Source organism: Argiope bruennichi, chromosome X1, assembly GCF_947563725.1.
Source record: "Argiope bruennichi chromosome X1, qqArgBrue1.1, whole genome shotgun sequence".
NCBI classification, from domain to species: domain Eukaryota; kingdom Metazoa; phylum Arthropoda; class Arachnida; order Araneae; family Araneidae; genus Argiope; species Argiope bruennichi.
The window spans coordinates 100,479,155-100,496,719 of record NC_079162.1 but is presented as its reverse complement, the minus strand read 5'-3'; the positions used below and the strand labels follow the sequence as shown (position 1 = coordinate 100,496,719).

Sequence of the window (17,565 nt, the reverse complement as noted above, 5' to 3'; positions counted from 1 at the left end):
TATATGGTGCATCCTTTTTCTTTTACTTAATCTATTGGCAAACAGTCCTTTTTAACGTTTTCTTTTCTCTTCTTTTTTTTACATTTCTAAAAATGGGCAATTCCTGTATGTCAGACCTAGCCTTTAAATTCATCCATGGTTTAAAAATAAGCCTATATATATATAATAGCAAGTTAATGCGACCCATTCCTTTTACGGTCTTTGGAAGAGACAGCACACATGATAGATTGATTTAGATGCTTTCTGTAAACCGCAAGCAAGCAAGCAAAAAAATAAATAAATAAAAAATTTGACTCTCTGATGCGATTTTTGTTCCTTCTCCCGCAATGAGAATTCCGAATAGCTGTTTACACTTTCAGTTCAGTTGGAAGAAATGCCGAAATTAAATTATAAACTCTGCTTCTTTTTTAAATTCATTTGAGCTGAACGCGTGAAGGATGTCATTGAAAACAAAATTTAAAACAAACTGCAAATCTGCATCATTCTGTTGAAAGTTTGCAAATCATACGAACTGATTGCTAGTGATAAGAAAGAAAGAAAATAAATGCTCCGCTTTGGACGAATCGAAATATAATTCATAACTGACTACTGCTCTTTTTCTAATATGACGATACATTTAGAGAAAAGAACAAGAATCCAAGTTAGATTCAGAATAACTTTATTTTATTGGGAAAGTGAAATAAATTTCATCTTTAAAAGTCTATAATTTACATTTTGTGATATGAATTCAAATGATTTCATGAATATCATTAACAAAACGTTTTACTCATGCACTTCCCACTAAAGCCAAAGTGTAGAAACAGAATGGATAATTGTTGACAACCTAATTATAGTGAACAGAAAAGGCGGGGGGCGGGAATCCCTGTTTAGAGGAATGTTAATTATAATTTGCTATTTCAACATTTTAAACAGGCTTTTAAAATTAGATTAACTAGATGATTGGGTTGAGGTAGTTTTAAAAACAGCAAACTTGAAATGAATCTAAACATTCAACAGTGCGGCAGGAAAAATATCATTTCATATATGATTATATTTAGATAAATATTCAAAATTAAGCAACTAAGTTTTAAAAAATTCTGTCCCAATATTAAGTCAAAATAACCTAATCGATCTAAATAACAGTCTTATATCTTTATTATTGTAGTGGTATAAAACAAAGTAAATGTAAGATTCAGAACTTATAACTTTCCTTTTACGATTTATCATTGTATTATGAGAAATGTATAAAGAGTGTTTCTAAAATTATAGAACTAACTTAAAAGGCTAGGCAAGCATACAGAATTAAGTCATTATTACAATAGAAGATGGGGTTACTAATGCGAGGAAGATATCTAACGCGTAGCTAAAGGGAAGGTGGGGGTCTCTTTGCGAGGGAAGCAAATAAAAATTATTCTAAACAAAAATAATGTGCATAGCATTGGTTTAATGAAATCAATTTCTTAATAGTGTACCAAAAAAGTTGCATAAACAAATTGCCCTCCCTATGATATACAATCGTAAGTAGGAAGTTGCACAGATGATTAACCTTCGGAGAACATAAAGGAAGTGTTCAAAAGGTTTCCCAACCGAGCTTTACACATCTCCCATGTTGTTATTCGTGAGAACAGTATTATTGTGCTGTTGTAAATTTTCAATCAATTTAACCTATGTGCATCTTTTTCTTTTACTTAATTACAAAAAGCCTTCCATTTCCACCCCCTTTCCTACCTAATGATATATTATAAAATGACTCATCTCTATATGTTTGACTTATCTTTAAAGTTTGTCTCAGGAGTTTAGAAACACACTATATAAAGGAAGACCAATCCACCGTGGGAACCTTTGTAGGACGGATAAGAATTTCTAAATTTTTTCAACGTGTAATAGGTAAATACATTTTTTATGCAAAAGTTCAACACTTATTCGTCTCTTTAAATAAATGAGATTATAGTCTCTCACTTTCGAAGCTTGATCTCCACCGTATTATCGTTATAACCTCCCTCCAATACAATTTTTAAAAAAGAGGAATTGGATTCAAAGTAGCGTAGCTAGGGTAAGTGGCCCCCGAGGTGTGGAGTTGCTTTTTCGGCTCCTCATAATATTTCTGCAAAAAATTATCATAAGCGCATTAAGGCCTTGCATCCCAAGGCGCCCAAGACATCCACGCCCTTTTGCTCCTCGGACGCTATGCCGCTGCAGACTCAAGACATACTTAAACAAAAATCCATATTTGAAATATGTATATATTTCTGAAAATAGACACGAAAGGCATAGAAATGATTGATTTTCAATTTAGCTACCACAAAACATCCATCAGTGACTCTAAATCAGCAACCTGATGTTAAAGTCTCTGCTTCTGCACTGAATGATTCCAGAAAGACAATTCTACCAATGACATACATATCGCGTGCATGAGTCAAGTGTGGGTCAAATCCAATGTGGAGGATCAAACGGCTTCCCTTTTGTGCGATGAGGATGCCTGTAAAAAAGGACACCCTGTTCGTAATTCAACTACTCAACTTTACAAATCCGTCCGTTGTGTATTTACTTTGCCTTCAAGGTGAGACATTAATATAACTAAATCTTACCGTAAGATTTGATAGATTTACGTTCCCATTTGAAGCAACAAAAAGGCTGTTTTGGGACTGACTTCATAAACTTGAACTGCCGGCAGATTATGAAGAAGAAATCACTCTTTCCAAATTGTCGCGTCACAGCGCACTATGTATTCACTATGTTCTTTACACGGCGATTTTACAGTTGCAGATTTCGAACCTGGAACTCTGTGGCGAGGAAGCTGAATTCTTACTATTAAGTCATTGTGGAATTTGATCCTTCAAAGAGTTTGATAAAAACTGCGAATTTATTGAATGTGTTGTCGTTTTGATTTAGCTAGAATCCACAGGATGCTTCTTTAAATGATAATAGAGTTCTAATTTTTTTTATTCTCTTGATATGTATATGATTGCTTGGAGTTTAGTTAATAACTTTAAAAATTCGATAAATCAATGTACGAATAATGTTTGGAGAAATATGTTCTAAAATTAAATGGAGTAAAATTAAATTTCTAAAATTATGAGTAGCAAATTAAGTTGCAACTAGTGTTCCAGTCAGATGCTTTAATTTAATTATATCTCATATCTGCAGCATTGAAAAGTTTTTACATAGATTCTTAAAGACTAAATGTGATAAACAGTGAAGAACCAAAAAATTTAAGCATTGTGTTTTGTACCAAAGTATCAAAGGAGCATGTGGTAAACATGAAAAATGTTTTACAGTCATTAACCCTTTCTAGGGCCGTGGGAAGTATACTTCCCACCAAATTTATCAATCTTTGTATGAAATTATGTAGGTTGGCATAAGTTCTGACAATTTTTTTTAGTAAGTCAGAAACTTAGATGCTTCAGTTCTTTATCTCAGACAAAATCATGTGTCTTGATTTGTTACTTAATTATTAATTAACCAAATTAATTAATTAATCAAATTAAATTTATCTAATAAGCTAAACGAATCCCTTTTCTTGTTCTAATTTCAAGCCTAAAAATATTTTAACATAATATGACTAGAAAAAAATGGCCCTTTAAAGGGTTAAAGTAGTTTAAAAGAGAGTTTAAAGAAATTGCCATTGTGAATATTTCTGTGGCTAATGTGAAATTTTTTCGCTTTTGGAACTGGCAACATTTATCACTTTTAATCTTGAATTGTAGTGAGATTTTATTCTCCAACCAAGGAAGAAATAGTCGTTGAAGAAAAAGTAAGAATTTCTAAATTATAAAGAGCGATCCTACATGTTAAATCACAGATATTTTGACAGCAATCATCTAATCGAGATTTTCGACAACTATTAATACATACAATTAAGAAAACAATTTAAAAAATTTAATTAAATATACTAAAGAATTCTATTAAATTAAATTTTATTTTGTATTTACCTAGAGGTTCATGTTTATTTTCTGATTCGTATATACATTGAAGACTACGAAATTGTTTTCAGTAGTAAAAAATTAGATAAGAATTAAAAAAAAAAAAATCAAGTCCTAAAGTGTTTTGAGCAAACTTTGAAAAAAAATAGAGATTTTAGTTTTTTTTTACAGTCAAATCTGAAAAATATGAAATGGAAGTAAATTAATATCTGCCAAAGGGACATAGAATTCATCAAAATTTTGATATAACTGTCATATGGTTTGGAAATACAAAGCTGATTGTTATTTTCTTCCAAGTTAACGGATTTTAGATTTTTTTAAAATTACGCAGTCATTAAATCCAAATATCTTCTTTCCTACATATTTTGGTCTTAAATGAATTTTTGTCTTCACATTCGCGATTTTTTAAATTTTTTTTTAAAAAAATGTAACTTCTTTTAGGTTGATATGATTTTTGACTACAAGAAAAGGTTTTATTAAAGGAAGCAAGCTCTCCAAAATTGAAATTTCACTAGATAAAAGAATCTTGTAAGATTTTTTTTAATCCTGTAAGTAGATTTCGTTCCAGAGCATCTTTTAGAATGTTCTCATGGTTTTGATCAATTCATAGTCACGGGATACAATTCAAATACGCCAAGCTAATATAATTTAGAAACACAAAACTTATCTAGTAGAAGTAAAAAAAAAGATGGGATATCACAGCATCAGCAAGACGATGATCTGATATGTATCAGATGATACGTGCAATTACGTTTCCCAGTTGACTTTTCATCACGTGAATTGACTATATTAGATTGCTGATTGCTAGATAGCAAAAAAAAAAAAAAAAATCTACTGAAGTATTAATATGCTGTTTCCACTTAGTCATTGATCAAAGAAGATATGACAAAAGAATGAAATTATATATACTTAAAAAAGAAGGTTTTGTTGCAAAATTCATAAACATTGGCTTTCAAGCAAAAAAAAGATCTGATTAGCTTAAATGGTAATGACAGAGTGCTTTTCACTTTTTTCTTCATTTTTTACTTTTAAAAGTTATGATTTCTTAAAAAACACCTATTAACATAATTTCGCAGTTAGAGATTTCAAGGTACTGGGAAACCAGACATTTACATGCTAAAAGTATGTTAATGTCTGTTTCTCCAGTTCTAACAAATTTTTTTTCAGTTGATATTTTTAAGTCTCACAAAACACTTCATAAATCCTTTTTTCACCTGAATTTAAAATTTTAATAAAGTAGAAAACAAAAGTAGCTCGTTTTTCTGATTTTATTCAGTGGCATTGTCTTAAATCACAGCTAATTATGCTGAATATTTTTTGTTGAATATTATTACTGTCTTTTAAGTCTTACTTGATGGAACATTTCTTTCCTTCATTTCTTTACACTCATCTGCTTTTTGTAATATGCTTTTTCCAATATTCAAATTTGTGCGGTCCGTTCTAAACAACACTCGTATTGCTTCTAAGATGGGACGTCAAACAACTAAACTAAACTAAAAGCTATAATAAGCTCATCTACTTATAATACTTAAGATTTATTCCTTTGTCAAATAGTTCATTTGGAAGTTTTCATTTGAAATCGATATCGTTTGATTAATTCGCTATAAAAATGAACTTTATTTTCAAAAGTAAAAGTTCATATATTTTTTTTAAATTTTAGTAAACTTGCTCAACTGTATTAAAATTTTTATTAAAATCCAAAGACATATATATCTTAGTTGTCAGACGATTAGGTTAAATTTCAGAACGGTATAAAAACCGTTTCACGTAAATCATTATATAGTAACAGAAGTCAAGAACTCAATACAGTCTAATTTGAAATGAAATTAATTGGTTTATTTTGAAGATGTTTCATTAGAATACATTTTCAACTTGTATGAGATATTCAGGAACTATAACATTTAAAAAATAAAATTAAGTTCTATCGAGAAATAATGTTCACAACTAATATGATATCAAATGAAAACGATACTGCTTTTGACGATAATTGTCTACTGCTTATGATAATAAGTGTCTACTTCTTATGATGATAATTGTCTACTGCTTATGATAATAATTGTCTACTGCTTATGATGATAATTGTCTATTGCTTATGATAATAATTGCCTACTGCTTATGATGATAATTGTCTACTGCTTATGATAATAATTGTCTACTGCTTATGATGATAATTGTCTATTGCTTATGATAATAATTGTCTACTGCTTATGATAATAACTTATTCTATAGCAACAAACATGTTTAAGACAAAATGTAATGATTGTATACCTATCATAATCCTTTAAATTAAAAAAATTAATAGCTAATATACATTATGATTCTTAAGTTAATGTTTGATAATTAAGAAGTTAAAGAATATAACAAATTTTAAAGAGCATTGTTTAGACACTTAAATTCTTGCAAATAATGGTTATCTGGAATTTAGCAGATAACAATAAAACTAATACAGCTTTGTGCTCATAAGACAAACTAATGGTACTTTCTGTTTATAAGAAAAACTGATGCAATTTTGTGTTCATTAGAAAACTAATATTGCTTTGCGTTCAAAGAATAGTATAATTCTTTTTAAAATTGAAAGGAATAAATGTTTAGTTTATAATCATCTAAGTGTTTCGAAAATTAGTTCATGTAAGAAAAGCTTATTTATATGCAGCACGAAAAAATTAGACGTTAAAAACTAAAAAAATAATAAAATCGCAAACATTGCTCTTGCTTTAGAGCGGATAATCTTCAACAAATCTGCTAAAAACTGAAAGTACTTTGTAAGCAGAGGAATTTAGAAACACAAGTTAAAGTTTTTGACTTTATCCATCTTTAAAGTTAAAATATTTGGACATTCAAAAAAAGTTGAAATAACTCATGCAATGATTTTTTTTAAATAAAATTTAAAATGCTAAAATTGTAGCAAATGATAAGAAAAGAAAGTACACAGTGTTCTTGAAATTTTATCCACAAAATGCGTGAAACGTGAAATTGTCAGAATGTTTGTCACATATTTGTTCTGTTGTCCATATGCGTTCATAAAAGTTTTTCAGAATCACAACAATTTCAAAATAATGAAATTATATATATTTTTTGAACTAGTATAGAATTTAGTTAAGTCAGTTTAAGAGTTCTCAAATCAATATGTGAGGCTCTAATACGTAGAACCAGAGATGTTGATTGGCTTGGAAAGATGGGGAAGAGGGACAGTTATCTGTAAAGAGCTACCTGTATAAATGGGCCAAGTCAACCTGATCAATGCAGACTTGCCAGCTGCGTTAAAGGGGATGTATTTTTTTGGGGGGGGGACATATCCCTCCCTCCTCCATCCTTGTTAGTACAGAGAACTTTGATCAAGTGCCTTATCCAATTATCCAAGAGGATAAGGCAGCCTGCGATAGTAAAAACTTTTTTTGATTCAAGAATTTTCATAAGACACTTGAGAGACTGAACCCAGCCGAGCAGAAGTAGTGTAGGAATTCTTGGATAAAGCAGCCGATGACAGTAAAAACATTTTTGAGCGAAAGAATTTTCTCAAAACATTTGAGAGACTGAAGCCAACCGAGAGAACGGTGATGTCTACTTGAACGTTAGTATAGAGAACTTTGATCATGTGCACAAGTAGAGTAGGAATTCTTGGATAAAGCAGCCGATGACAGTAAAAACTTCTTTTTGGATTAAGAATTTTCATGAGACACTTGAGAGACTGAAGTCAACCGAGTGAACGGTGATCTTTACTTGAACGCTAGTATAGAGAATTTTGATAATGCGCGCAAGTAGAGTATGAATTCTTGGATAAGGCAGCCGATGACAGTAAAAACTTTTTTAAGCGAAAGAATTTTCTCAAGACACTTGAGAGACTGAAGTTGACCGAGTGAACGGTAGTCTCTGCTGAAATAGAGGGGATAGAGATGGGTTTCGCTGTCGCCTTTATAGTTAGTTGGCTTGGCGCTGGTTCTATGCCACTATTGAAGCTTCTGTTTTTAAAATCAGTTTTGTAATGTCGCTTAAGATGTTTTACGCACATACACTATAGTCAAAATACATTTCACTGTCAAAAATTTTTTTGCATTCAATTTTTTTAATGCTAATGTAGATTTAGGAGATATTGCATTAGTCAAGAATAAATATTTGTGCTTTTCTCTGTAAAATAATATAAAGCATTTGAAAATAGAACCAAACGGCCTCACTTGAAGCAGATTTGGAAAGGAAAAGAAAAAAAAAGGATTTGCTCAGAAGGAATACACAGGATATTCAACGGAAACTATATATGATGGAATATATATATATATAAATATAACTGAAAAATATTGTGTGGTGAACCAATTAACATAAAGTCTATAAAATTGTGCAGAGCCATTGACGTTTGGATCGAAAATGAAGAGCATTTTGTAAATTGCCAACTCTTTAAATTACATTAAAATAAGTATTTCTGATTTTTTTTCTGAAAAAAACTGAAAAATTCATATGATTTACCAATAAAAACTTCACTCGAAACCTTTAAAACTGAATGCATCGAAACCTTGCAGTTACATTGAAACTGCGCTCAAAAACGATCATTTCACTGATTAAGATACTTTTACTGGTAAATTATAAATGGAATAAATTTACATGATGGCATTACATAAAGTCTCACATAAATATAAATATTCATGTCATTGAACTGCACGTTGTCTTATTCTGAATTCTAATGACATCTCCATTTTCCCCTGCAAGATGTACTATGAATTAAAATATAAAATTTCTAGGCGCATTTTATGAGTATCAGGCAAGTATGATTTTTTTGCATTGAAATCTCTTTTTATGAATAATTAATATTTCATAGATTATTCATATCATTAACTCTTAACATAATGAATTAAAGCAAATAAAATATTCTTGATACCCTAGTCATGTTTTTGGACGAAATACAGAGGCAACATTTGCTCTTTGTTATGCCAAATCTAAATAACTAATAAAAGCTATTTATTTCATATAAAAATATTTTGCGCAATCAGGTAAAGTGAACATTTATCTATATTTGCTGAAATGTTCTTTGAAAAAATCATACGTGGCTAAATAATTAATAATAAAAGAGATATTAGTAAATACTTTTAATAATAAGCATACATTTTCACAAATGTTTATTTTAGTTAATTTTCGCAAACAGTCCTAACATAAGAACGAATTTTGTTATGGAATATTTGCTCTTTCACCACTGATTTTTTTTATCTTAATTTTTAAAATACACGAACACATTACTTTATTGAGTTATAACTCCTAACTATTGTTTAAATACTTGCAGTGGAAAGACGTGCCAAGCACGCGGATAAGCATTTGTCCCAGAATCACCAACAACGTGCTACACACGTTTGCAGGCAATTGTCACACAAGCAAAAATGACGTTTGCGACTGGGATTGTTTGCCGGAACACAGTTTACAGGAGCACAGTCTTAGGTAGAAAATTAATTCATTTAGAAAATATAAATCGTTTTCCTATTTCTATAAGGTGCCCCCCTTCATTATGCCACTAGCTGCCCTCTCACCACATCTTTTCATCTCAAAAAAACCAACCACGACCTAGAAAATATCTGGTGGACCAACGTTATGAGAAACAAGATGTCCAAGGTTAAAATTAGAAATCTTGTGCGGTTCCTACAAGAGAACGAGGAATTGATTTCTCCAGACCCAAGCCCAGTATAAATTTTCGTTTAATTTCTCAACCAAGCTTTTCACCAGAATATATTACCGTCAATAGATTTCATCTACTCATACTCCCCACCGAACACCTCCTTCATCATTATAATATTGTATATAGTTACTTTTTATGTGTATTGATGATATTTTATGTCTTTTTATGTGTATATTGATATTTTATGTCTTTTTTTGTGTATATTGATATTTTATGTCTTTTTTTGTGTATATTGATATTTTATGTCTTTTTATGTGTATATTGACATTTTATGTCTTTTTATGTGTATTTCTTTAATCTTAATAAATACTCCCACGTATATCCTTTCAACCGACAGGGAATCCTAGAGGTTCCAAGTTCGGGGATATTCTGTGGCGAAAGAAGAAAGGATATTTTATATGGTCTCTCTGGAGTTTCAATGGACTGTTCTGGCACGCGTATCTGTGAATTTCTTGCCATCGCAAGTGGTTAAATACCATTTACTTGTTGCTGGAAAGATAAAACTATTCATATTTTTCCAATTTTAATAAGGTATCTAAGAGAACGATTCACGCTGTTTTTTTTATAATTTAAGCCCGACTTCATGTTATCACAATAATTTATGAAATCACTATTTGATTAGGAATTACCCTCTGTGCTCAGATTCAATCTAGCATTTTGAGAAATGTATTATTATTATTACTTTTAGTGGAAATGAAATCTACTTAAATGTGAGAAAATCAAAATGTAAAGTTACTGACTGATACAGACCAACGGTTTGGCCATATTCCACTTACGTATTACAGAGTATTTTGCTTTTTCTCTCTGTTTTCTATTTTCTGCCATCACCTTCAGTTTCACTACAAAATATTAGAAATTTCAGATTCTTCTTATATTTGAAACATTCTATTATTAATTTCTGATTCAATGTAGAATTCAGTAATTTTGGCTCAGTGCGTAATCGTATTACATTACTTTATTTAATAATTTGAGAACAATATTAGATATATCTGTACTCGCAGAGTAAATAAGAAAAACAAACTATATATTCATTTTGTAAGAAAATACAAATTACTTCTGACATTAATCGATTGTTTCTAATTGTTTCTTGCTTAAAGCAGAATTCTAGTTCAATAAAAAAAAATGCTGGTTTTAAAAAAGTTTTAAGGAAGAAGTAATCGAAGAATAGGTTAAAAAAAAAAAAAGAAAGGAAGAAAAAAAGGTGCGATTCTAGTGACGTAGTTGCGAGGATGAGAGATTTTAACGGTTCCATATTTGGCCAAAGTATTAGGATACTCAGGGCCGGTTTTACCATTAGATGACATAACAATGAACACTTATATATTAAACGAAACTGTTATTTGTTCGTCTGACTCCCACCTCTAAAAATGAAAATTAAAGTATAATATTAGTTAATCATAATTGCAAATGTATTATAGATCCTCTAAATGGCGAACCAAGCCTTTTCCGTTTTTCATGCTGATTTCAAACCAGATAATTCATACTTATATGTATATAAAATTAAACATTTGTAGTTAAAGTATCTTAAAGATTCAGAGATATGATTAAATATAAAAAAGTTTGATTTCTTCAATTTGAAAGCTAATTTTTCTAGCCTGAAAGTAGTAAAATCATAGTAGTTGGGTGTTAGGAGTATTAAATGAATTATTGATTATTTGAATATGTAAGTGTGTATTCATAAAAAAGCATTAATTTTTTTATTTGGTACGGCAGTTACTTTGTTCAAGACCTGAGTCTTTCTTAATGAAGAATTCATAAATTTTCTATTGTTTCCGAAGATACAAAATATTTACACACTGTAATTAGTTTTACAAATTCTTATATTTAGTTGAAGCCAATGCTACTAATAAATTGAAATAAGTTTGCATTGCATATTCTTCCTTCTGTTAAACTGCGATTCTAATATAATAAAGAATTCCTGCGTGACGTTAAGAAAATTCAAACTTTATATGTGGTTGTATTTGTGTAGATAAATTAAAAACTATTAGAAAAACTCTTTCTAGGACAGCTTTTTACATTTAAACAATTACTCTTACCCACAAAAGTAATAATGCAACTTGGATCTAAAATCATAAATTGCAAAATTTCCAAATAGTTGAACACAAAAAATGTTCAGGAAAATGTTTCAAAGTGTAGCATTGAAAATAACAAGCAATTAACACAATACTTGTTGCTTTCTTAAATTTTGTAATTAATTTTTTTTCCATCTATAAAATTTACTTCACAGCAATGTATATGCAATCTGAGAGTTTGCAGTACCATGAAGTTTCTGTAAAATTAAGACAGTTTCTTGTACTGTCGAGTTTTCTTGTACTTTTAAGATACTTTTTAAAGTTCGTAATACTTTTTATACTTTTAAGATACTTTTTAAAGTTCGTAATACTTTTTATACTTTTAAGATACTTTTTAAAGTTCGTAATACTTTTTATACTTTTAAGATACTTTTTAAAGTTCGTAATACTTTTTATACTTTTAAGATACTTTTTTAATTTTCGTAAATTGGGCATTCAGATTTTCAGTGATTTACCGATGACATCCTGTGGAGATAAACTATCCAATAGCTGAAAAACCCCATAAGGAGAATAAATGTTAATGGCAAATCGCTGAAATAGCTGGGAAAGTCTTGCAACACTATACAAAATTATTTGAAAGTTCCAATCAGTGGGGAATACTCTAAAGAAGTCGAAAACATGATGGTTATCTATTCCACGAGTCGAAAAAGTCCGATGATTGCACAAAATGAATAAATAAAATAAAACAGATTAACATTCCAAAATTAGTATCTAATGTAGAAAACAAATTTAAGAAATCATGCGATCCTGAGACGTTTTGTGTCACGAAAAGAAGGATATCACAGTCAGAAATATGTGAAGAAAACTATTCGTAAGAAAAGTAAGTCACAAAAAAGAAACACCTTGACTTGGCAAAAGATTGCGAAAAAAAAAAAAAAAAAAAAAAGAAAGAAAGAAACTCCCAGTCCTCCCTGCTTTTCTCTCTCTCTCTCTTTTTTCTTCCGGATGAGAGTAATTCAACCTCAGTGGTTCAGATAGTAGAAAGCAGGCATAGACAGATCTCGAACGAATGAATATGAAAAAAACTAAGCAGGGGTGGTTCGATGATGATTTGGGGTTGCAGAGTCGGTTTGAGGAAAAGCATAATAGAAGGGACAATGAATCGATATAGCTATCGGGAAGTTTTGAAAAGTAATATTCATCAAAATACCTCCATATAAATATTTAAGATATCATACAACTTCAAACAAAATAATAATCATAGGTATATTGTTCGAATTTGATTCTATGCATATTATTACAATTTGACAAGAAGTATTATGTTCGAATTTACTAGTGCATGAAAACATGCATAAATAAAAATGCATGAAAATAATTCAAAACTCTACACTATACTATGTGTCCGGAAAAAGCTTTAAAAATGTTTTTGCAAGAAAAAACTTTTGTTACATTTTTTTATTGTAACATTTTTATTTTACAATCCCCAATAAGTTAAAAAGTATTTTTACAAGAAAAGATAATTTTGTTTAGATAGCGAATTAACGTAGATGCTATCGTATTTTTGCTCAAAATTTAAAAACTCTGTCGCATAAACAGGGGCAATTTATAAATCAAGATAAAAATCTGGCTACAATTCGGACCATATATTTTGTTTGTTTAGACAATTTGCATCAACAAAACTTAGTACCACTTCATATCCTTGCACCTAAAGATCCCTTCTCAGTTAAATGGCTATAGAGCAAAAGAAATAGGGATCTAATAATCTATTAGATAAATGGTTTCAATCATAGGCGTAAGATGTAGCAGCGAATCTATTAGATCGTTGCTCGTGTATCAAATATCTTGATGTTATTATGAAACTTTGAAAGTAGAGTATCATCTAAACACAATTCAACATCCTTTTCATGCAGCATCCTCAAACTCAAACTAATTCGGCACCATAATGTTGAGACGATTTCACATCTGTTTAATATTTAGGTTATTTCCCGGTTGGTTTTCAAAACTCGGGTTTCATAAGAGACGATTTAGCTTATGATTAAGATAAAATATTTTTTGCAGATTGTTCAAGAATTTTATTTCATAACTCTCTTAAATTTTTTAGAAATCAAATGTCTCTCAATTACACTAATTAGGATAAGTTCGCTTATTTAAATCTTTGAAATGTATTCCATAGCAAAATTTCATTTACTTTTGCTAGTTTAGTTAGATTAAAATTCCATTTTAAAGCCTCTCAATGCCTATTTTATAATGGACTTGTTGATTCTGAGCAGCTTTTGATTTTAATAATAATTTTAAATTTTCATATGGTATTTTAATTTTTTTTTAAATTAGAAAAGATCTCAACTACAGACTGTTAAATAAATTTTATTTTATTTTTTGGACTAGTATTCTCATTCAAAAAAATATAATGGCAACTGTTTTTCTTTCATGCCATACTCTGGATTTACTCTCTGCAATCCCGCTCTCTTAGTTGAATTATTTATCGTTCATAAAAACCAAATCAAATGTCTTTTATTTTTTTTTAATTCAGTGCAGCTTTTGATTTTAATAATAACTTTAATTTTTGACAATGATTTTTAATTTTAAAAAATTCCAAAAAGATCTTAATCATAGATTATTAAATAATTTTTATTTTATTTTTCGGACTAATATTCTCGTTTGAAAAAAAATACAATATCTACTGGTTATGGCTCTCGAAATGTCAGATGACAAGGACGATTTCTGAGGCAATGCCATATTCTCCTACTCCTATTCCATGCAAATGCGAGATCGTTTGACCCATGACTCACTTGGCTCGCGTACATGGCAAACTTCGCTGAAATTGCCATTCCGATCACGAAGCAGAGACTCTGTCACTAGGTCACTATGACTTTCAGATCGCTAAAAGCCACAAAATGATTTAATAAGGCTTTTTTTTTTCTGCCTTCATATCTGTAAATATACCATTAATTTTCCCCAAATTTATTCGCATATTTTCCCTTTCTGTATTTGCCTTTTCTACAGTCATATATTCTTTTAAGCGAATGAAAAAATATTCCAAATATTAATTACAACAGGTGAGAAATATACTTAGATGGAAAAAAATAATAATAAGAAGAAGAAAGTAATTGCTATTTAAATTCAATGCGTATCACCGTCTGAACGTTTTTAGATTTCAGAACAGTGAGATTTTTAAAGCGGAACACAGATACTTTGCACACCACAAAGTATAGTGTTCTGTACATTAGATACCTTGTTCATAAAAAAACTTTCGTGGATTTTTAAGTTATAGCATTAATTTTCCTTTTGATTAAAAATAATATGAAAATCGAGACACTCAAATGTAGAGGGTCATATTATCAAGCATCAAATTCTATTTATCTTTAATGCTTTTTCTTAAACTTTTAAAAAGTGTTATGATCTTTAAAGTAATGGTTAACTGATTTAAAAGGTATTTTCAACTTGTTTTGCATTTCTTTTATGTATTTAAAAATCTTAATAACATGCAACATTTCGTAAATTAGAAGTAAATCTCCTCCATGGCATCTATGTCCAATAAGCTTAATAAATGGCCTATCATTTATTTAAGTTTATCAAAATATTTACTGTCAGCAATGCAAAGAAAGTCTTACCTAGAAAGATCACCAAGAAAGAATTTTTTAAAAATATCTTTATGTTAATGTATGTTATGTTACTGTATAAGTCACTTGGAGATCAAAATAAACCGCTTCTTATAAGCTGTATATTACTCCGAATGCTCTGCTCATGTGATATTCAAGTATCGATATGATCAAAAACAAAGAATTATTCTAGGAATATTTTTCTTATAAATACTAGAATTTGCCTGTCAGTAATTTGGTTCTATTGCTTTTCTGTTAAAATTTTAAGATAGTATTGTAACGTTGTAGGTATATATGTCTTCGATAGTAGTAGTTAATTATAGTTGTTGATAATTGTAAGTTAATACATATAGTTTTAAGGGAATTGGTTATATACAAAATTTGCTGGTATATTGTATAGTTCATTCCTTATAAGCGATGAAAACAAAAATATGAATTGTTATTCATATAATCGAAGCGCTTCGTGCTTTGTTATTCAACTATTCCGCCTGCAAATTGTATGCGCATCGAATTATAATATTTTTAAACTTATAAACTAAAATTAAGCTTTTCATAGACATTTTTACCTGAAACAAAAAGTCTGGAGAGTCTGTGAAAATCTCACATCTATGGACTCTTAAGGGAATTAAAACAGTAACGTTATTCTAAAGCAGATGATATCATCTCATTAGATAATAGAGAAAACAAAACGGTTAAGTGACTAATGCTTATTAACAAACATAGCAATACATAATCTTTAAAAATAGAATATACTTCCAAAAAATCAACATATAGAATAAAAATTTTTTTAATCTCTCAATGTTACTTTCTTTATATGTCACTTGGAGATGAGAATAAAGCACTTCTTATAAGCTGTGCATTTCTTTTCTTTTACGAATATTTAAGAAAAGATAATTCAATTTAGAGACTTTGTATACCGATTCTAAAAAAAGTCCATTGCTTAAAAACAATTATTTTCCAAACTTTGACACGCAATTTATAATTCTCATCAAAAATGTAAATGCAAGTAAAATCATTTTTTTATTCAAATAAAATAATTCTTGAGTATTGTGCGTAATATTTTCTTGTGAAGTTGTCAAAACCAAAATGTTCTTCAAATGTGTAACAAAAGTCAGAAACACAAATGTGTTTTTAAAATCCACTGTTTTACGATTATGTGCACATCTTACTAAATAACATCCCAAACAGAGAAATAATATCTAATTAAAAAAATCTTGAATGGTGTCAAAAACATCAAACAGGTTTTCCCAATGTTTTGAATACAAATGCGCAAGAGGCTTATAAGCATGAATCATATCATACTTCAGATTATGAAAAATGTTTGTTTATTAATTGCACTATCTTGCAAAATCAAAAAAGAGACATTTCCATCAATTAAAAGCTTGAGAAAATAGTTTTATTTAACTGTTGCAGTCTTTTTTTTATCCATAATACTAAAAATAAAACATAAGTTGGAAAAATAAAACAAGAATTAATCTTTCTGTATTATTTTTTAAATACTTTTAAAGAAAATAATTTATCTTTTTATCAACGTTCAGCGACTTTTAAACGATTTCAATTTTTGACTGTTAAGCGAGATAATGTTGCTTATTAGACGGAGACTTTCTCCATATCGGTTTTCAGAAAAAAAACAAATAAAACTCATTACATAAAAATAAACTCATTAAATGAATAACTAGCTTTCTAAACATAACGAGTATTATTTTCATTTGCTTATTTTATCAAATGCTTAATATACTAATTAATTAAGTTTATTTTATATTTGAGAAAAATTCAGACAACAAAACTTCCATTGTTATATTAAGGTATTTTGTTCTAATTTTGAATTAGAGATAGTGAAAATAATCTTGATTGATGTCAGAAAAGGAAAAAAAAAAAAGAAAAAAAAAAGCTAAAAATCTGTAGCTAGAAAAGCAAAATAAACATTTTTATTTTATCTTTCTCTCTAGCATTTTGATAATTTTCAAGTTCAAAGAAGAAGGTTTTCCAATAAAAAGTAGGATTTAAATGTCATTCATTATCCATAAATCTTAATCAGTTTTTGAAACCACCATTGTTTTCATAAATGATTTAAAGTAAAAGCAACAACTTAGAGGGAGTTTATTTATTATTTATTTTACTACTGCTTCATGAGAAAGTGAAAAATAATAATCAATAAAACGTAATAATAAATAATAATGGAAAATAATAATTTTTGAAGAAAAATTATTTTTTAGTAAAAAATTAGTTGCATTTCTGTTAATTTCGGTGTCATAAAAATTGCATTTCTCTCTTATTGTTTTCTACCAATTACAGATACTTTCATGGATATAACTATGGATACTTTCCAACCAACTATGGATACTCTGTAAAAGAGGTAAACTGATTCCATTTTTCATCTTTAGGTGAGCACCCAAAGT

At 29.2% G+C, this 17,565-nt stretch overlaps 1 long non-coding RNA gene across 1 annotated transcript in view; it reads right to left on the bottom strand.

Moving 5' to 3' along the window:
- Positions 1-17,565, bottom strand: part of LOC129958097 (uncharacterized) — a 65,923-nt gene that overhangs the window by 47,314 nt on the left and 1,044 nt on the right. The window lies entirely within an intron of this gene.